The following is a 21,993-nucleotide window of genomic DNA, read 5'->3' as shown; positions in this document are numbered from 1 at the left end:
TTTTACCATTTGAAATGCCAAATGTTATATATTTGCCAGTCCCATACACTAAGTGATGATTTACCTGAACAATGCACCCTGAAAGTCACGAGCATATGGTCTCTCCGGAAAGTAAACATAGGCTACCCAGGTGCTCACAAGTCCTAACAAGCAGCCTGATTTTGTCTTATAGCTTGCTTACACTTCCTCAGTCTTTTTAATTTTCCCAGCACTACCACCATTGATAGTAGCAATTCAAGGAACACAATACACTTCTAAATCTCCCTTACCACTGATAAATGAGCATTCATTTCTGAATTCCTGGCTGGCTTTTGCTTCTGGCTTCTCCCCTCTTACCATTCACACAGCTTCAAGGTTAATCTGCCAAAAACAGTGATTTTGACAAGTCACTCCTCTAGTCTTGAACTCAGGGCAGCTCCCTGTGGCCTAGCTTGTCAAATTCTTAACCTAGGTTAAGCCCTTAACAAGGGTCAGTTTGGTTTCTACGTTCATTGCAAACCTGCACACCTGACTACAGTCCTCATCTGGGTACCACTGGCCCAGGAGTGATTGGCTGAAATAATACAGTTCAATGAATGGAAATCATAAGCATCAAACCCTCAGCCCTACTGACTGTAAATTAAGAACATCTCTGTACGCCAAGGACAGAGCACTGCTTTCCTTTCCCATAGAAACACAGTAAGGTAAACAAGAAGAGAGTTCTTAGAGCACGGTCTTCAGCATCTCAAAGTAGAAGCCGTATAATTTTTGCTGGGGTAAATTTGGCAGCATTTCCCAAGCATCTTAACTGACCTTTCCATGGAGGCAGAATTCAAAGAGGGGCTAGGGCTTCCCACCCCCTGGTGTATGTCCTGTGTGTAATCCCTTGGCTAGTAAATACCATGGATTTGACTCCCATGATTGGCAGGTGTGTGCCACAGTGACCTCAAGATAGAGAGATTATCTGGATGGGCGTAGCCTAATTTCATGAGCCCTTTAAAAGAGCTTCCTTTGGCTGGTCACAGAAAATAATCCAAAGAGATTTGAAGTCTGACGGGAATCTGATGAGGGATCTTGCTGTTGGCTGCAATGTTCCTGAGAAGGTCCACAGCAAACAAATGCAAGTGGCTTCTAGGAGCTTCTAGAAACTTCAGTCCTCGGCCTGCAGCCAGGAAACAGAGACCTCAGCTCTGCTGACAACGTGAATGAGCGCTCGGGAGCAGATTCTTCCCCATGGCCTTACTCGAGAGGGCCGTGTAGCCAACTCCTTGCATCGGAGACCCTGACAGAGAACCCTGCTGAGCCACGGCAGACTTGGAGCCACCGAGCTAAGAAATGGGTGCTGTCTGTGGAAATTTGTTATGCAGCAAGAAAAAACTGGTATGCTTTCCTCTAAGCCTAGCCTCTGTTTGTTCATGCAAAAAATAACATCCTAAAAGTATCTCACAGCACTATCACCTAAACTCACAGGTGTGATCACGGAACCAACGTGTTAAAAAAAGTGTAAGAGGTTGCTGAGGAATATTCTATCCTCCCCACAAGACCATGACATCTGGGAACAAACAGAATATATAAATCCTTAATGACAATGACTATTTTAAAGACCACCATGCATATGCCATTTTTCTCAAAAATGGTAAATTGAAACCAGCCCTTCCATGATATTTTATTAATGTTAACATCAATGACAGGAATATCAACAATATAATTTATTTACATTTCTATGAGGTATATTAGGAAAAGTGTTCATCTTTTATTCATCAAAATACTAATTATCTACTGTATACAGGATCCTTTGTAAATGCTTACTGAATAATTCCAAGGAATGCTAATAAAAATATGCCATCAGTACCATCAGTAGATTATTACAAGAAAAAGTACATATTAGAGGATGTTTTTCCCATTGCTTTACTTAAGAGTGAGCATTAACTTACTAAAAGATAAATATTCTGAAATAAAATATATAAATATTCTGCATCTGATTTTGCTTTCATAAGCCATCACACTGTTACTTCAATTTATAGACACTTGTTCTGTGTCTACTCCATGCTAGGCACTAACAAAACAGGTAAGTCAGCCCTTGTTCTGCAGATATTCACAGGCTATTAAGAAAGACAGAGACAGTGTGTTAGGAATTGAAACGAGCAATTTCAATCAGTACAATATTAGTAGTATGTGTAGTCTTTAAGATTCAGTGTAGCCAGGGAGTTATATATGTGTAGTGTGACAGTGGCGAGGGGTCGATTAAAGTGTCTATCCTGGGTCAATCCATCTGCTGTGCATCCATCCATCCATCCATCCATCCATCCAAGACTGTTACAAGCTAATGAGAAACATCTGACCTAATTAGGGCAGTTCTGGCATTTGCTGTGTGCCTAAGGACTGTGAGCAACTACATTTAAAAAAAAAAAAAAGACTAGCTTTTCAAGAAATATTTCTATCCATTGTAACCTGCTTAAATATGAAAGATAGTTGACAGAATTTAATCTGTTATGATTAGGCATTCACATCTCTAATACAACAGTTTGAACACCACAAAATTTCATCCATCCATGCAAAGGGAACACTATTTTATGCCTTAACTTCTAAAATCCCCCAAATAGAAAGTTATATTAAAACCAAGCTCACTCCCCAGAAACATAATATATGAGAGTTCAGGACTGAAATCAAACACACTCAAACTTTCATTCCTGACTCAGCAATCTAAAATGACAATAAATGTATTCTTGAGATGGCAGAGTAATTAAAGAAGAAAGTAATCAACACTATAAGAAAACACACACACACAGTATCTATCCTACCAGTCCTGCTGAAAGGAAATGAAAATCTCAATTGGTATTACTCTACAATGATTTTTCTCAAGTGAGAGACTTCCCCACGATAATCCAATTCTTATTTGGCATTTATTTTTAAAAGAGTGAGCTATGACTACTCACACAAGCTGTTTTCAAATTCTACCACTGAAAATCATTTCTAAAAAAAAATTTCTGAAACTCAGTAATCAGATGTTTAACATCTGCTGTGTGCTCAAGAAAGTCAGGAATGCAAAACAGAGTGCTTGGAAATAACAGGCACATAATGGATGCATTGACTGAATGTAGTGAGAAGGACAACATGTGGCCCAAGCCCTGAAGTAGGTTAGATCTTGGCTGTAGAGATGCAGCTAATAAACACGTGAACATTTTAAAATTAAAAATTCATAATATAAAACAATAACAAAACACCCCCAAGAACTATCTACTTAGAAATGATTAAGATGGTAAATTTTGTATCATGTTTTTCACCCCAACTAAAAAGGAAAGGAGGGCAGGGGGAAGGAAGGGGCAGATGATCAAGCTAGGAAGACACCAATGCCTTGGAGGAGGGGAAGCAGAAGAGACAGGAGGGTTGGGGCCTGAGGAAACCCCAATAATGGGAAACTCCCCCACAGAGGCAAGGGTGTCAGGTATCAGCAGGTAAGGAATTCCAAGAAGTATAATGGGTAGACCAATATTAATATTCCTTTTTAAAATAAAAAAAATTCAGGACCACCAAAATAGCCCCAGCAAATCTGCACTAAAAGTACCTTCAATGCTATTTTTTATCCTCCAAATATGAACAGATAATTTTCCTGAAAAATGCAGACACTCCTGAAAGAGGCTAAGTTAGAGAAAAACCACTACAAACTGCTGTTTGCCAAACAATTCACTGATGACTTACTTCTGTAATAACGAGCTACGCTTAAGCACCCTAGAGCTTCAAGCTGGGTTTAAGGATGACTAAGAAGTATTTAGAATCAACACTGAATTTCCTCAGTATATACATAACCTTCAGATGTAAATCATTAAGCTTTTATGCTAATAACTGTTCTGGAGAAGTTGAAAGAGGGTTAAGATGAAGACGCTAAAGTTTAAATTAAATCCTCCTTTGACATTAAATTTTTTTTTTCAAAATTCTCAAACTGGTCTCCAAGCACACTAACGCCTACATAAGGAAGCTATTTTTTAAAGCCCTAAGATATCAATATTCATTATGCACACTGAATAGCCCAGGAAAAGCTCTCAAGTTTTACAAGAGATCAGTCATTTACCAAAACAAGTATAAACTGTACAGATAGAATTCCTCTATTACTATTCCTATTTAATAGGAAATTACCTCTTCAGATATTTACTAAGGACCATACTTGATTTATGTAAGTCAGAGAGAGAGAAAGGAAAAAGGAAGATTAACTACAATTTGATGAGGTACAGAGTGCCTCTGGTCAGTTGCTGGAACTACAGCCCAGATGTAGTTCAGGGATGCCATTGAGGTAATGGGTGGAGACTGTGATGGTTCCTTCTACTCTGGAACTTCCAGAGGAAACAAAAATGGTAGCTTCCAGGCATAGTTCACATATCTCTATAGTTTATGAATGCATCCCCTAGACCCAAGCCTTACTACAAACATCCTCCCCCAACACAGACCTCAGAGCAAAGGCTTCAGGTACTTAACATTCGCTTCTTCTCTGCAGACAAGCTGAGACTCCCGGGCCAAGGCATAATAATTATTTAACTATTTGAAATCCTGCAGAATGTTCATGCCACTGCTTCCAAAAAAGCAGAATATCTCATTCTTAGTAAAGAGTCTTCACTGTTTTCATAGGAAAGCAGTGTACTCAGTTTGCATTTTCTACCCAATCAAATTCTCTCCTGGAATATTATTTTCAATATCGTTTGGAAGTGCCCCCTATCATCACCAATATTTTCTCTTCATAACTCTTCCATCCAACTTTCTTTGCTTTGAAAATGTGTTAACATTACGGCTGTCAACATCAGCTCTAGAAATCTGCCATATATATAAAATAGGATCCTCAGCCCAACACATAAAACCTTAAGACCCTGTGTCCTACAGTACAAATTATCTCCAACATTCATAAAACAACCAAACATTGCACATACAACTGCACTATAGTCACTACAGTAAGGTGTGACCCCTCTGCCATCACATAGAATGGCAAGGTCTAGTGTAAGACTGGAGATGCAGTAATTAAAAGTGGCCATTATGGTGGCCTGACTTTGGCATCAATGACTCTTCTTACAAAATAAGTGAGAGCAGGGGCAGATGATACAAGTTGAAAATTAACAAACGCTGCTTTGCCTATGATAAGAGGGATACATTGATTTTCTTCTTAGATTCCTGCCCTAAGGGAGTTCCAAAGGTTGCCCCAGCAAGGAAGAAAGTATATACCTATGTACATATAACTAAGGCTTTCTGGTTATCTCTGGTTTGCTAATGGGTGGCTATGTTGTACTTAATGAGGATTCTTGGTATACATAGTACTGTAGACTAGAAAGAACACAATACATGGAATCATGAGTCTCCAGTTACATTTGATAGCTAACTCCTGGGCCCCCCACAACCGCTCTGTGCCTTAGTTTTTTCATCTGTGAAATGGGTACTCTTCAGAATGACAAAAACTATGTGCAAAGGATTTCTGAGAATCCAGAAGTCCTAGAAGACTGAATTACTAACACTTTTAAAGTCCACAGTTGTGTATTAAAATATATAGTAAAGGTTGGTTTTGACAATTGCATAAAATATAAAAATTCAATTACAGCTAATTAGAGCTAATATGATAATGCTAACTTGGCCACCATGCTTAATGACTATCATATTTTATGTTACAGAAATGATTCTTATGCTAACAAAAAGATCACAGCAGAAAAAAAATTCACCTCATCAGCAAGGTGATGGTATTAGAACGTGGGGCCTTTGGGAGATTATTAGGTCACAAAGGCTGCGCCCTCATGAATGGGATCAGTGCTTTTGATCAGGATCTTAGAAAAGAGCCCCGGAGAGCTGCCTTGTCCCTTCCGCCTGTGAACCTCCACAGAAGGCACCATCTATGGGGAAGGAGCCTTCACTGAACACCAACTCTGCTGAGGCCTTGATCTTAGACTCCAAAACCATAAGCAATCAATTTCTGTTGTTTATATATTACTTAGCCTAAGGTATTGTGTTATAGCAACCTGAGCAAACTAAGACATTCTCCAAATGCCCGCCTTCTGATATTAGGATCTTAATATAATTTCTTTGTTTTTCATTAGATGAAAATCCTCCTTGGTCTGTGGTCGATAGTGCAGTGGTTTTCACAGATGGCTGATAACTTCTGAATTTTAGCCAATAGATATAACTTTAATTGCTATAATCAACTACCAAACATGTCTGTCAGATGACACTTGGGTGGCTAACTGGCCTCAAGGTCACAATATAAAATAAAAATAAATACAATATAAAAGAAGTCCAAGTCATTAAAAGACATCACATATGGTAAAGCTGTTCACAGAAACAGACCTATGCCTCGTGAGTACACAGAGTGTGCATGCAGTCAGATCAGAAAACAGTTCATTCATTTCACTGGGTGCCAGGCCCTGGGGATAGAGCAGTCAAGAAACAGACGGATCTTCCCACCCTCAAGATGCTTAAATCCTCATCCTACTATCAATACTCAACTTTCTAACTGAAGAGTGACACAGTAGCAAGAGAGAGTGTGGTTATGTGTCACTTTGCTGACACCCTGCTACAGCCCTGATGACTGCTGATGCATGCAGCACTGCTGTGAGCAGTTAAGGGAATAGAATTCAAGTGTGCTCTGAACTCCACATCATGCCCTGTGCTAGCCCTCTTCCCTTAATAAAGGTGGCAATAACCATCGTAATTGCAGAGACCTACACCACACCAACTTAAGACTGTTAGCTTACAATTAATTCCACTTCACTAATTTTTAAAATAATGCTTTAACAGACTATTAAGCATTGACTTTTACCTAATTAAAGCTGCTTAGAAAGAGAGCTTTTTATTTTAGCCAGTTAACTCATTATTTCCTAAAACTAAGTAGTATAAATGCTACATAACCCATGTACTATTGAATATCTTTAATTGATAAAACAGTTTGAGGGCTCTGTTTCACTTCATCCATAAAGTATTCTGCCCGTCTCATAAAAATTTCCAAGTGTTGCCTGATTTTTAACCACAACCGGTACTTCATTAAAGAGCATCCATGAATCCCTGAAGTCTGATGTGTGAGCGAGTTTTGTTGTTTCAAGCTAAATGACAGCTGAAATATTTCCATTTGGTTTTTATTTTCTGATTCTATTGTGTCAGTGTCTAATTTGCAAAGTTACAAAGCTGATGATTTTGTTAAGTGTAACATCCACAGTCTGGCTACTAAGGTCCATCCAAATTAGAAATGAGTACAGGTACTTACTTTGATTGTTCAGCTGCCACTCTAACAGCTTCTTTACTTATCTGGTAGGCTGCTTTTACATGGATATTTTAATATACAGACATGTTCTATATAATATTTTTTATTTTTTCATTCATACATTTTTAACTGAAAGGTAGCTTTGATGCACTGAGGTAAGCCTATAAAGTATGAACTATGACCAGAGGTATATTCGTTTTCTGTTATGTTCCTGAAAGTTATCTAAATAAGACTGGCAGGCAGCTTTTAAAGGGCTGCACAGACAGTTGCATAGGCTGCACACTGCACAATGTCAGGGTCATCATGACCATGGTAGTCAATGTAAGTGGCACCTCTATGATTGCACATTATTCACTTGTATGAGTATATGCAGTGCCTCTGAGAACACATGTATCTAGGTATGAACTCATGCTGCTCTAGAAAGTAATTCACAAGTAGCACAGATGAGGTGCTTTATTCAAGCCCCCCAAAACATATCTAAGCCCAGAAAAATAGTATTCATATTCATTGGTTCAAATAACTCCCATAAAAGAGGAAAAGTGTATTCACACAGTCAAGCCAAATGTAAAGAAATAAGGGAGATTTGCATTACATTTTTTGAAGACAGTATAGTATAGCAGTCAAGAGAAGGGAATTCTAGAATCAGTCTGATTGGATGCAAGTACCTGCTTCACTACTTATTAGCTTGTATGACCCTGACCAAATTATTTCATCTCTCTATGCCTCAGTCTCCTCATCTATAAAATGGCATAATATAATCTACCTCAGAGCTGTTATGAGGATTAAATGAGGTAATACATGTAAAATAGCTAAAACAGTGCCTGGCAATAGCAAACTCTGTAAGTGTTTAGATTTCGTTTTGGTTATATATTGCCTTAGATTTTGTAAAAAGATCAAAGCCGAAAGAGGTCAGGGGTTTAAGAATTAGTGATATACTCCAGATTGAAAATGAAGGCTCTTGATTGACAGGGAAGTTTTCAGGAGACCAATCCGTTTTACAACTCAAGTTTCTAACCAAGTTAAAATCCCTGACTTGAAGTAATCATTAGGTCTGAAAAGCAAACTCGCATGCACTGAGTGTTTCCACTAGGCTGTCCTCACAGGGCACCGGGCTGGTGCGTCGCAGCCTTCGGTGCCTCAGCTGACATTTACTGGCCACCTCTCCTCACAGGTAGGGACACACCTAGGGGATAAATGACTCCAGTTTACCTAATCAGCTGCCAATAAAACTTCAAATCCTACAAGGGAATAACTGCCCAAAGGCTTGTGCGGCCCGCCCTGTGAGGTATTTGCTGCTTTCATTCATGTTCTTTAAATATCAGCTAATCCCTGGTGCATTGCACTCCCACCTTGGAAAATTATCTCATTCACTGCAGTGCAAACAGGCCCTGTTCCTGGTGCTGTTAGAGAGAGAAGGAAGTGTTACAAAGATGAAAGCACCATGCAAAGTTTCCCAGGCTAGAGGCAGCCAGGACTATTCCCATAGTGTGAAGTGGGACAGCTAGAAACCAGAAAAATGCCTGGCATGTTAACTTGCAGATGCTTTTTATCTATTTCAATTCTTATGCAAGCATCCCAGGAGATTTGATAACCAGTTCTGATGTGGATTACAGTTTTAGATAGTAGAAAACACAACATACACAAGAAACATATTTTCGAAGAGAATTAAATATATGCAACATTCAAGCTTCACTCACACCTACATCTAGCAATTCTAGAAAAGCGCAGTCCTACTCATAAAATGCTGGCACACGATGGTGCACACATTATCTAACTATACCAAAATGTCCCACAATACCTCCCGCAACCAATCACTTAACTAGTTCTCTTGGAAGAAATAAGATGGGGAGACCCCACTGGGAAAAACTGAAGTTTGTATCACAAAAAAATCCAGGTAAATTAGAGGTCTGACTAAACTAGGAATAGATACATTGTATAAAAGAATCTCTGCAAAAGCAGCCAAAAGATAAATGGGTTCCCTAATTTCATCTCTGCATGATGCTGACATTGTACTTACAATTCTCATCACTGCTGGGCTGCGGCAGAAAATCAGGAAGAGGAGCCCAAACCCTGTAACTCAACAGCTTAATAAAAATGCATATGTTCCATTTTTAAATTAATCAACATCTATGATTTTAGAATTTCTTCATCACAAATGCAATTAGTACCATACACTGGATCACATGTGTGGAATCTAAAAAGATGAAATAGGAGATTTTGGTCCAATAACAGTACTTGTTCTAAATTTTTGCCTGATTATAATAGTCACATTAAAAATTCTATACCTTATGAAAACAGAGAAATCAAAATCTATTTTATTTAGCCTTTACATGGTAAACAGGAGGAAACAGGTTTGGAGAGTTTACGCACTTTACCCAAGGCTATATCCCACTAAGAACTGAGGCTAGACCCCTGCTTATTTTATCTGAGAAAAATCAGGGTGCAAGGAAATAATTTCAATTCCTAGCACTGCTTCCTGACTGACAGCAGAAGTCAGCTGTCTGTCAACCATCTGGTAGTTAAGTGATTATTGAGTCCTACAGCTGAAATTCAGAGAACAGAAATACATGCACTAGTCTTAAGTAAGTCCTTATTTAGCAGATGGTTAACACCAGTAAGTGTTGATGACCCCCATTCTTCCTCCACCAATCAGTGCAACGCAAGGCATCAATGTCACAAGTTGGTGACAGCTGATTACCACTGTAGTGAGTGAATTTTACCATGCAGGGTAGTGCACTTACCTTCCCTACCTGGCAACAAGAGCCCCCATGTGTTATGATTTCCATTTACTGTGGCTCACTCCACACAGGCAGTAGATACAGAACAACCACAAATCAAATTGTTGGGGATGGGGGAGACAGAATCAGCAAAGAACATTTGCTGACATATTGGCTAGAATATCACCATCAATTAATTAATGAGGACCACTGATGGTACATAGTCATGATTGGATGTTTCAGATGTGGACAGAAAGGTAACATAGGAGAAGAGTGGGAACTATCATCACATTTTAGATTGAAACAGCTGTCCTATTTCTTGCTGGAATGAACACTCCGATGAATGTTCACTCCCTTCACCTGGCTATGTTAGTGAGGTGTGCATGGGCAATTAAGATTTTCCCATTTTCGGCTAAGCATGGTGGCTCACGCCTGTAATCCCAGCATTTTGGGAGGCTGAGGTTGGGGGATCATCTGAGGTCAGGAGTTCGAGACCAGCCTGGCCAACATGGTGAAACCCCATCTCTACTGAAAATACACAAATTAGCCAAGTATGCTGGCGTGTGCCTGCAATCCCAGCTACTCGGGAGGCTGAGGCAGGAGAATTGCTTGAACCTGGAGGCAGAGGTTGCAGTGAGCCAAGATCGTGCCACTGCACTCCAGTCTGGGCAACAAGAATGAAACTCTGTCTCAAAAAAAAAAAAAGGTTTTCCCATTTCTAAACCTCTGCTTTTAAAAAAGTGTACATTTGTCACATTTGTCACTACCATTTATTTTAGCTATAAACTATGATATACCAACTTAAGGATAGTAGAGAAGGAAGAAATATCCTAAGTGGACATTTTCAGTCTCAATAAAAACTGAAATTTTTTTTAAAAGCTGATCCTGCATTGCTGTAATTCACTTTCCACTTACCTTAATGTAAGTCTCCAGATTTCAAATCAAAACACAATTTTAAGGTTCCTAATATAATTATCAGCAAAAAAGGTGAGGCAGTGTTTTTAAAATTATATGGAAACAGGCACTATTTCCTAAGATGTGAATGCATCCGTTCTGGGTGTAAGCATTCTGTTCTGGGGGGGCTAATGGCCACTGCTGCCTGGGTTAGTGTTTTCTCTTCCTCCAGCTCTAATCTAGGCAGAGTGGCCCTGGAGTGCCTGGTCTCTATGTGGGTCTGTGATGCTGACAAGATGACTGCGTAGGAGCCACAAGTCAACGGCTGGGAGAGCAGCCGCCGTGCGCATATGGCACGTGCTCACTGGGCTACAGACACCAGTTTCTCTTCGTGAGCATATTTCAGGTATTGGTAATGTTAGAGGAAAGCAAACTGCTTCTGCGTTCAATAAATAAACTATCACAGAATGCCAATGAATCCACTTTGGGGACAGAATTATTTGTGCCCAAATAACAAGTAGGGAAAGTTAAATATTTTGCAGGGGGAAAAAAAAGGGTTCACTCAAAAAGAGCTGAGGTGGGTACAGCATGTCGAAGGAGCACTGACCAATTCCAGTGCTTCAGGAGGCAGAGATGGGAGGATCGCTTGAGGTCAGGAGTTCGAGGCCAGCCTGGGCAACACAGTGAGAGGCTGCCTCTACAAACAAAAAATTTAATTTTTTAAAAAAAATTTAAAAATATAAAAGATGCAAACATTTAATTTAAAAAAATTTAAATATTCAAAATTTAAAAATTAGAGACCACACCGTCTCCACAGGCATGGTGGCATATGCCTGTAGTCCCAGCTACTTGGGAAGCTGAGGTGGGATTGTTTGCAACCAGGAGTTCAAGGTTACTTCTGTGAGCTCTGATCACATCACTGCACTCCAGCCTGAGCAAGAGACTGAGACCCTGTCTCTAATATGTGTGTATATGTGTGTCTGTGTGCATGTTTAAACATATATAAGCCAGGATGGTCTCGATCTCCTGACCTCGTGATCCGCCGAGACCATCCTGGCTAACACAGTGAAACCCCGTCTCTACTAAAAAATACTAAAAACTAGCCGGGCGAGGTGGCGGGCGCCTGTAGTCCCAGCTACTCGGGAGGCTGAGGCAGGAGAATGGCGTAAATCCGGGAGGCAGAGCTTGCAGTGAGCCGAGATCTGGCCACTGCACTCCAGCCTGGGCAACAGAGCAAGACTCCGCCTCAAAAAAAAAAAAATATATATATATATATATATATAAAAAAGAACTGACCTTCAGACGGGGAGGCTAACCTCACTTTATGTGACTCAAACCACCACTATCAGGGGGCAGATCTGAAATTTGGTTCTGAAATTCCTGCTGTACTTCCTACTGTCCCATAGACAGGAGCGGCTCCTAACACAGCCTACTCAACAAATATAACTTCTTAAATGACTATTTTTTAAATTGTGAGAAGAGTACTAGTGAGTGAAATTTCAACACCATATAAACTCAGTGGGATCCCACATGTATAAGACTTTTTCTACATGGATGGTGAGAAGTTCAAAAGCAAAGAGTAAGAAAATGGAGCTGGAGACAAAGGCCTTCTTGGCCCCTGGAACAGGCCTGTGGTACTCCAGGGTGGACTCGCCTGCCTCGGCCAACCAGCAAGGAGCCAAACAGGGACTTTGCAGGAAACAGGGACTTTGCAGGAAACCAAACAAGGACTTTAATTTGACCTCTTCCAGTCAAATTAAGGCTGATGTAACAGAGTTCCCTACATTTTTAGCATAACCCAAACATAGGAGGTTCTGAGAATGACAATGACTCTGGGCTCAGTAGGGCCAGCAAGGAGGGGCCCTGTGAGTGCCAGCCCAGGCTGGGCCCCCGGCAACCTGGCCCCAGGGAAATGCTCTCATAGCCTCTACCTCAGGCTGATATGCTCTCCTCAGCTCCTTCAGGGAATTCTGTCAAAAACACAAATCTTGCTGGCTACGTCAAATGCTAAATTTAAAGAAATATGGGATCAGATAACAACTCTGGTGGGTTAACTACGTGCTTCTTAATCAAGAGCCACGTCTTTCCGGTACCGCACAGCGAGTGCCCAGAATACATTTCTTAAGGGAACCAATGAATGAGCAAACACAAACACACAGGGGTTTAGGAAATTCCTGAATGCCAAGCTCTTCTCTGGGTCCCGGATAAAGTGGATCTGAAGGGTGGGTAGAGAGAGCTGATCAATGTTAACATAATTTGAGGTACTTGTTACTTTTCAGAGTGGTTTTTTTTTTTTTTTTTTTTTTTTAATGAGACAAAGTCTCGCTCACTCTGTCACCCAGGCTGGAGTGCAGTGACACGATTTTGGCTCACAGCAACCTCTGCCTCCCAGGTTCAAATGATTCTCCTGCGTCAGCCTCCAAAGCAGCTGGGATTACAGGCCTATGCCCCTACACCCGGCTAACTTTTACATTTTTAGTAGAGATGGGGTTTCACCATGTTGCCCAGGCTGGTCTCGAGTTCCTGACCTCAAGTGATCCACTTGCCTTGGCCTCCCAACGTGCTGGGATTAAAGGTAATTTTCACAGATATTTTAATTACATGAAGAATAGATATACTAAGAATATCTTTGTTGCATTCTTACAACTATTTATATGAAGACAATTGTGAAATGATCTCTGTTTTCTCCTCTGAAAATCAAGGAGTTAAAATTAAATATGCGACATCTCTGTCTTCAACACTCCAGGATTCCATATGCAAAATACAACACAGCTCTGAGCCGAGAGAACAGTCACCATTAATGGTCCCAGGGCTGATGATGAGGAATGATGGCAGCTCTGTAACCTAATCTAGAGTAAGCAGTACCTGATACTTAATTTTTAAGTGAAAAGAGGCTACCATGCATTTCTATGTTATCAGCAATCACTCAGGGAGAGGACCACAAGCTTTCTCAATAGGTGCAAGTATCCTAAAAAGAGACTGCCTACTCCTTCCCTTGGTGTGTAACTGATGTGAGGGTCTACAGGAATACAAGTATCCCAGTCGTACCTTTTGAAGATTAAAGAAACAAAAATTGGGTGAGCTACTAAAGCAGAACAATCTGGAATTCATTTAGTACAATACATCTTGCATTTCAAACCCAGACAGTCCCTGCTTGTGTCACACATTGGTGATGCCTATCTGTTCAGCTGACAGACTCCAAACAAAGAAAAGTAGCCTCAGAGATGAAGCGTTAACTGCAGTGGGGGAAGGAGAAAGCGAAAAGCAAGATAGTCAGGTATGAGGGCCCCAGACAACAAAGAGAAAGAGAGAAAAGTAACGGCTGTTTTCCAATTCTAATTAAGTTAGGAAACAAGTCAGAAAACATTGCCAAAGACAGTACTCACTGGAAAGAGATGCCACTAAGAAAACTAAACAGATTGTGAACAATACTTTTTGTGAAAAAAGAATTTCATCATCATGACTGATGTATGCAACCTAAATTAGAAAACTTTTTTTTTTTTTTTTTTAAAGAGACAGAGTCTTACTTTGTCGCTCAGGCTAGAGGGCAGTGGCGCTATCAGTTCACTGCAGCCTCCAACTCCTGGGCTCAAGCAATCCTCCCAGTTTGGCCTCCTAAAGTGTTGGGATTATAGGTATGAGTCACCATTCTAAGCTCCAAATTGGAGAACATTTTAACTAAAAAAAATAAAAAACAAACAAAAAAACCTTCCTTTTAGAGAGAAGACAAGTAAAAATTATATATTAATATGCAAAAACCTCAAGTCACTAAAAGTACTGTTTTTAAAAAGATAATCCTATGTAACAATAAGAATGCATTTACTATAGATAGTAGGTTGCAGGTTGATCAGCTTATAGACTATGTAAAAAAAAAAAAATTAACATACTTGTACCTTAACGGCATTAACACATGAAAGGTCTATCAATACTTTGCTGTTTTCAAACAATCTGAAAAACTAGAACACACCATCCGATGTTTTTTCCCTTTACTCAAACAGTGAAAGAAGCTAAAAAAATAATAACTATGATTGGATAACAATAAGGGAAACTCATTCCAGGAAAATCTAAGTTTGTATTACCAAATTTCAGAGAACTAGTATACTCTTGTACTTGGAAAAGAAAAACTCAAATTCTTAGGGTTTGAAGAGACTGAAGAACTGTGTACTACTACATATTAAAATACACTCATGCTTAAGGCGGTTGCTCTTCAATGGTACTCAAGTCAGATCAATACCTAAAGCAAGTAAGGAAGCAAACTCAATAACAGCTGAAGTCCAAAATCAAATCACACCTCTGGGAGGTGTATATGTATGCACACGTTTGCATGTGCACATATGTGCAAGAAGGGGGGGGTTCTCACTAATCTATCCCATTCAGATCAGCACCTTAACTACTCCTTGGCTTTTGGAAACTGTCAGTTGGCATGATTACAAATTTTGAGAGGTGGCTGTATTATTCCTACTAGCTTAATCTCATGACCAATCCTAACCTGTGGGCAGCCATGAAATAAGGCAGATTTCCTTTAAAAAGTCAGTGATTTTTTTTTTTTTTTTTGAGACGGAGTCTCGCTCTGTCGCCCAGGCTGGAGTGCAGTGGCCGGATCTCAGCTCACTGCAAGCTCCGCCTCCCAGGTTTACGCCATTCTCCTGCCTCAGCCTCCCGAGTAGCTGGGACTACAGGTGCCCGCCACGGCACCCAGCTAGTTTTTTGTATTTTTTTAGTAGAGACGGGGTTTCACCATGTTAGCCAGGATGGTCTCGATCTCCTGACCTTGTGATCCACCCGTCTCGGCCTCCCAAAGTGCTGGGATTACAGGCTTGAGCCACCGCGCCCGGCCAAAAGTCAGTGATTTTTAAGACTACTGCTGATGTCTACTGTTGGAGAGAAGAACACTTAGCAAGTTCAGTTTTAGATTTCTACCATGAGGAATGAATATTATCAAGTAAGATAATAAGTCTTGATTTCATACAGAATATAAAACTTCTGGCTAAGCCTGGCTCTCTCCTGTGAAATGCAAACAGACTTGTTGAAATTCAGGCGTAATACTGTTCTCTGACAGAATATAGTGATGTTAATACAGGCAGAATGTTTTCATCCCAAATTAGCTGAGAAAAGATGTAGCAAAGGACACTGATAAAACCACTCTAAGAGGTTGACTTAAGTCAGCATGAGAGACGTGCCACCATGATTCTGAAAAAGGGACTGCCTACTCCTTCCCTTGGTGTGTGACCGATGTAAGGGTCTACAGGAATACAAGTCACAACTGCAGAAACAGCAAGTGGAGTGGCATTATTGCTTTGCATCAGGACCTCCTCCACAGAGGCGCAGGCTACTGCATAGGGAATGCTGGAAGAACAAGAACGCATGGGGCCTTGCACAAGGTCAGTCTCATAAGGAGGAGGAGTTGGGGGTAGTAAGAAAAAGAGGAGGAAGGGGCAAGCAGGGAAGGAGGGGAGAAGGAAAGAAGAGACAGATGACTCCAGCCCATCGGCATCCTAAACTTAGCATAGAGCAAAGAACTAGTATCACTATCACTGCATTCAAATGCACATGTTACTCCCACTACAGTGTCTTTCATTATAGTTTAAACTGTACTGCTAAAGGTAAATTAGAAATGTCACCATGTTCTCAGCATTCTAACAAATGGGTTTTCACACCTTCAATTCCTTTGCTGCTTTTTCAATTCAGTTCCCATCTATACTGAGCATGCTCAATGCCAGGTCTGGGTGCTAAGATAACAGGACAGGTTTCTATGGACAGGAGGGCTCAGATACATTCACTTTCTAAGGTGACTTGCAGTGAATTATGTAATTATATACTCTTTTCTTTAAAAGACATTTTTCAGCCAAGTAATGTCATTAGTTTCAAGTGTACAAAAAGCAAATGTGTGAAACAAATGGTAAGAAAATTCTCTAACACACCAAGAATTCAAATGTGTCTTTGGTTTAAAGTAGAGGAAAATGAATGCCAAAGTTTAAATACATCTCATTTAATTTAGGTATGATATGATAGGGTCAAACGTTATTAGATTTCAATTTTCTTGCTTTAATCATTTCATAACAACCATATAACATAAGTGAGCATTCTCCAGTATACTTCCCATTTAAGGATGATAAAAAATATTGTGTAATGAGAGAACAAAATAATTACTACTATCTCTATTCTTAAGTTGATTTTTAAATTTCATAAAAATCCAAAAGTAGTCCCTAATAAGAATAAAAGGATCTTTGGACACATAACTCTTGACTATTCACTCTAGTAGTCAATCATAACCAGAGCCTTTATGAATGAACCTTTGTGACCAAAGTTTAGACGGTGACTTATACTAACGATGAGACGACTGAACTTGCGGCCATTCTTCCCTACTACTGTTAGATATTCCCCTACACTCTGGGTCACAATGTCTGTCCCATTCTGAACACATTTGCTGATAGTGCTATTTTTACTTCATCATGATCATGGAGGGCTCTCAGTTACAGAGTATGCACTATCCGCCCAGCACAATGTATTTATATACATCACCTCATTTAATGCTTACAGCAACCCTCAGAAGTAGGTAGTATCTCCATTCTGCAGAAGATCACAGTACATAAGCTACTAACATATCTCAAACACTTCTCATGTGCCAGCTCATGTTGCAACTCACATTCCTAACCTCACATTCCTATGATCTGGGCACTACTGTTATTCTGCTTTGATGGATGAAGAGGCTGGCACATCGAGTAAACAGCTTTTCCAGGGCTGTACATATTGCACATGGCAGAGTCCAGGTCCTGACCCAGGTCGTTCTAACACTAAAGCCCACACTCTTACCCTCAGCACTGAGGAGTGTGGCTTTCCAGAACTGCACTCTGTCACTAGACATGAGAAGAACTGAAACAATGGACAGGAAGGGGGCCAGGACTGGTTTGGGCAGAGCCAGACCTTCCAAACCTTAAGTCAGCTGATAAATCCAGCTGGGACGCTCCCCCTGCCCAAGTTTTCCTGAAGGAACTCACCATAAGAAAACAGAAGCCTTGCTTCAAAGCTGGCAGCTCAATGATACCCAGTGCACAAGACCCAAATGACAGGGTTTCTGAGTGTCCAGGGCACTAGGCATTCCAGGATAACAAGCCTTGGTCTAGACGGATGCTCCATGTCCATTCAGTGGTCATCTGTCCCTTAGTTACCACAGCCCACTGTGTCCCTCGGCCATAGTAGGATCTAGACTATGGATTTTGCTACTCGGACTCTTGGTTACCCAGGTCTGTTTCAGGAGGGACTGCTGGAATTTATGGCAAAATTGTTTTGGGATATAGTGGTGGGCATCCAGTGATGGGAGGGCTCAATTCCAAGGGTGCAGGGGGAGGTTAACAAAGGCTACCAGGGAAAGGTGGTAGGAGGGCCGAGTCAGGCACCAGAGGCAATGCTCTGGCATCTCAGGCGAGAGGCAGGAAGCCAGAGTAAGAGGCAGTCAGCAGGAAGAAGACGTGTGACAATCAACTGACTTGCAGCTGACAGCTTAAGAATGGATAGAGACACTGTGAAAAATAAAACTAATTTTTTTTACTTTTTAATAATAGCCATTCTGACTGCTGCGAGATGGTACCTTGTTGTGGTTTTAATTTGTATTTCTCTGATGATTAGTGACATCGAGTATTTTTTCATGTTTGTTGACTGCTTGTATGTCTCCTTTTGAGAAGTGTGTCTGCATGTCTTTTGCCTAATTTTTAACGGTACTATTTGGTTTTGGTTGTTGAAATCATTTACACTCCTTCTGCAGAGGAAAGGGAAGGATTATATACTATTGGTGGGAATGTAAATTCGTTTAGACACTGTGGAAAGCAGTTTGGAGACTTCTCAAAGAACTAGAACTACCATTTGACCCAGCAATCCCATTATTGGGTATATAACTGAAGGAAAATAAATCGTTCTACCAAAAAGACACATGCATTCATATGTTCACTGCAGCACTATTCACAATAGCAAAGACATACACTCAACCTAGGTGTACATCAATGGTGGACTGGATTTAAAAAATGTGGTACATAACACAGCATGGAATACTACAGAGCCATTAGAAAAATGAAAGCACGAACTTTGCAGCACCATGGACACAGCTGGAGTCCATTATCCTAAGCGAATTAATGCAGGAACAGAAAACCAAATACAGCATGTTCTCACATATAAGTAGGAGCTAAACACTGAGTACACATGGACATAAAAATGGGAGCAAAAGGCACTGGAGACTACTGGGTTGGGGGGTAACAGTGGGAAAAGGCTGAAAAACCTATTGATGGGGTACTATGTCTGCTACCTGGTTGATGGGATCATTTATATCCCAAACCTCAGCATCACACAATATACTCATGTAACAAACCTGTATGTGCACCTCCTGAATTTAAAATAACAGTAGAAATTTTTTTTTTTTTTTAATGAAATCGATGTCTCAAGAGCCACACTGGAGTGGATTTACCACAGTTCTCAGCTTAGGGAGAAGTTTACCACTCCTGCCCTCCACCCAAGATAAGGGTGTTCACCTTGCCACATGAGTCCAGGTTCTCTATGGAACACTGGAACAACTAATGCATTCCTAACACAATGGGAGGTAAGTGCTCTGGATTAGAAAGTAACTACAAAACGCCATCAAATAAACCAAGTGCATAATAGGTGTGCCAGTGGCCCCCAACTCATAGACATCATTATTTAGATTAACAAAGGCCAAGAACAAAAATAAGTCACAGTATTTACCAGAAATTATGATGTCATCTTTACCCCAATACTTTCACTCATAGGGTTAAGGGATTTAATACAGACTGAATACTTGAACATTAGTATGTGCATGGAGAAAAAAATAATTAAAGAATGTGCACCTAAATCTAACCAGTATTTTATCTGGAGAGTAGCTTTTGAGTAGACAGTTGCATTCTATGCTACTTATCTGTAACATTTATTTGTTTGCAATATTTACATTATGTTAGTAATTAAAAATATATATACTAGGTCCCATGTCCAGTGAGAATATTCACATATTCAGTAGCTGGGGAACAGTACACTGTTTTCGTTTTACTTACCCCATGAGAGATTATAATTCTAACAGTGCCAATTGGGGAAGTTAAATATCCACTGAGTGCTCAGAATTCTCAGAAAAAAAAAAGCCACTGCAAGTAAACACCCAGGCAAGTTCAAAGAGGGCTGGGAGAAGCGCATGCATTTCAGGGCCAGTGAACCAGCGAAGGTGGGGCAGGTGCTGGGATCAGCCTCTCAGCCAAACCAATGGCAAAGCATCTGCCCCCCACCAGCCGGCACAGAGGCTGGGGAGCCAGTTCTCCAAGGATGGTTTTTGCCAATCTCCCCATTCCTGCCAGGGCATGGGAAGTTGGAATACAGAATTAATATATGTAAAGGAAGGGGGAGGAAGGGAAGGAAGAAAGAAGGAAGGAGGGAAGGGAAAGTAAGAATGAAAAAGGTGGAAGGGAAAGTAAGAATGAAAAAGGTGGGAAAAATTGGAGAATACTTAAATTCTGCTCAACATACAAAGGATAATATTTACTTTATAACCAGGTTTATACATGATTTTAATAATAACTTTTTAACATAATTACCTTTTATTTCCTTTTCAGGACTTAAAGAGCCTTGGTAGTTTCTAATTCAAGACATAGAAAGAACAAGAATGCTGCTCTGGATGTCTAATTTGGAGATTTCTAAAAGGAAAAAGATACAGATTAAAAATCACGCTGGTGAATAAAAGTGATTAAAAGGTATCATTCAAAATTAAATTGCTTTTCCTCAAAGCCCATTTCTAATTCAGCTGCTCTAAGAAACTGTAAAACTGATTCCAAAAGGAAACAAAAATCAAGGTATAGGGCCAACTTCATGTATTCAATGGAAAATAAACTAATCAAGAGCCTGTGTATGGCTATGAGCCTGGGGAACCCCGGCTTTGCACTGTTTCATACTCAGCTTCCCAGAAAGGACATGTCACTCCTTCTAACTCCCAGAATCATGCAGGAAATGATGAAGCCTCCTCACAAACAACTGCAGAACCAGTACGCTGTCCTCCAGAAACACTGTTAATGTTTGCAAAGGGAGAAGATATCACAGGACAGGTCCAGTAGCTTGTTCTGTCCTCCAAATGCAGTTCAGACCCAAGGTCATGAACAAGCACACATTTCCGCTGGTCTTGGACTTCTTTTTCCTGGATCGAGGACAGATCTTGATGGCCTCACAGTCCCAAATTTCAAGTACAAACTATTTCATTATCAGGGAAAATTAACATTGACTGGACCCAGAAACAACATGACTCCTTCTTACAAACAGGGAAAGAAACGGAGGCTCCTGGAGGAAACGGGGAAAGAAACGGAGGCTCCTGGAGGAAAGCCGCTTCTGCTGGACATGTTCTGCTTTTCCTGCACTTGGAGATACTAGGACGAGTCGTGAAAGTGGTGGTTATCAGGACGGCCCGCAATGCTAAAGAAAATACTGTGCTGAAAATCTTAACTGTCTCCTCCTCCAGCATCTGCTTTTGTCAGATACCATTAGTCCAAATGACTGCATCTTTGTTTACTCGAGAGTGGGAGCCAACCGACAGGGAAGGAAGTGTCCTGTCTGCGATAGATATCTTCTTTATTGAGATTTACTGTATATTTTGCAGGTTTATAGGAGTAACCAAGGGAAAAATATTTTAAGGAGGCATTTGGGACTCCAGATAATGGCTAAAAACTACTTCATTAAGATCTATGCCAGCATCCTCAGCACTATCATCTCCTTTCTGGAGCAATGTGTAATGAATGATACACTAAACATTTATTACAAAGGCTGCAAATCCTGACCTAGATTTTGTATCGCTTCAAAAAAATACAAAGAAAGCCTGAAAACGCCCAAATAACAACTAAGATTGATAGTCTCCACTCTTAAAACTTTCAAAACAGCCTACTTTTTCCTGTCCCATTACCTAACAAGGTTCAACAAGAAGATAAAGTAGACTAGTATTAGATTAAAATAGAAAGATAAACTCCAAGTTCCATAGTTCTTTTTATTGCTTTAATACCTGAAATTTAAGATAGTATTTTATTAGACTGCTGAGGTATATGGAATTTCCAGAAACTCAAATTAATGAAATCATGTGCTGTTATTATGTTAGAGAAATATTGATTCAAAATATATCTGGGCCCATACGAATTTGACTGTGGCCCAGAATAA

The 21,993-nt window shown here is 40.3% G+C and overlaps 1 protein-coding gene across 5 annotated transcripts in view; it reads right to left on the bottom strand.

Annotated features, from left to right (window-relative positions):
- The window catches only part of FAM110B (family with sequence similarity 110 member B), a 156,626-nt gene that overhangs the window by 99,410 nt on the left and 35,223 nt on the right, over positions 1-21,993 (bottom strand). For 2 of the 5 annotated variants that reach the window (XM_073018098.1, XM_038000474.2), the window contains exon 2: positions 20,397-20,495. The exons of the other annotated variants lie outside the window; for them this stretch is intronic. The gene's annotated coding sequence lies outside the window, so the exon portion shown is untranslated. The remainder of the gene's footprint in view (positions 1-20,396; positions 20,496-21,993) is intronic. 5 annotated transcript variants of the gene reach the window in all.

Source organism: Chlorocebus sabaeus, chromosome 8, assembly GCF_047675955.1.
Source record: "Chlorocebus sabaeus isolate Y175 chromosome 8, mChlSab1.0.hap1, whole genome shotgun sequence".
NCBI classification, from domain to species: Eukaryota; Metazoa; Chordata; class Mammalia; order Primates; family Cercopithecidae; genus Chlorocebus; species Chlorocebus sabaeus.
The sequence above is the reverse complement of the archived record's forward strand: the minus strand, read 5'-3'. Positions and strand labels throughout refer to the sequence as shown.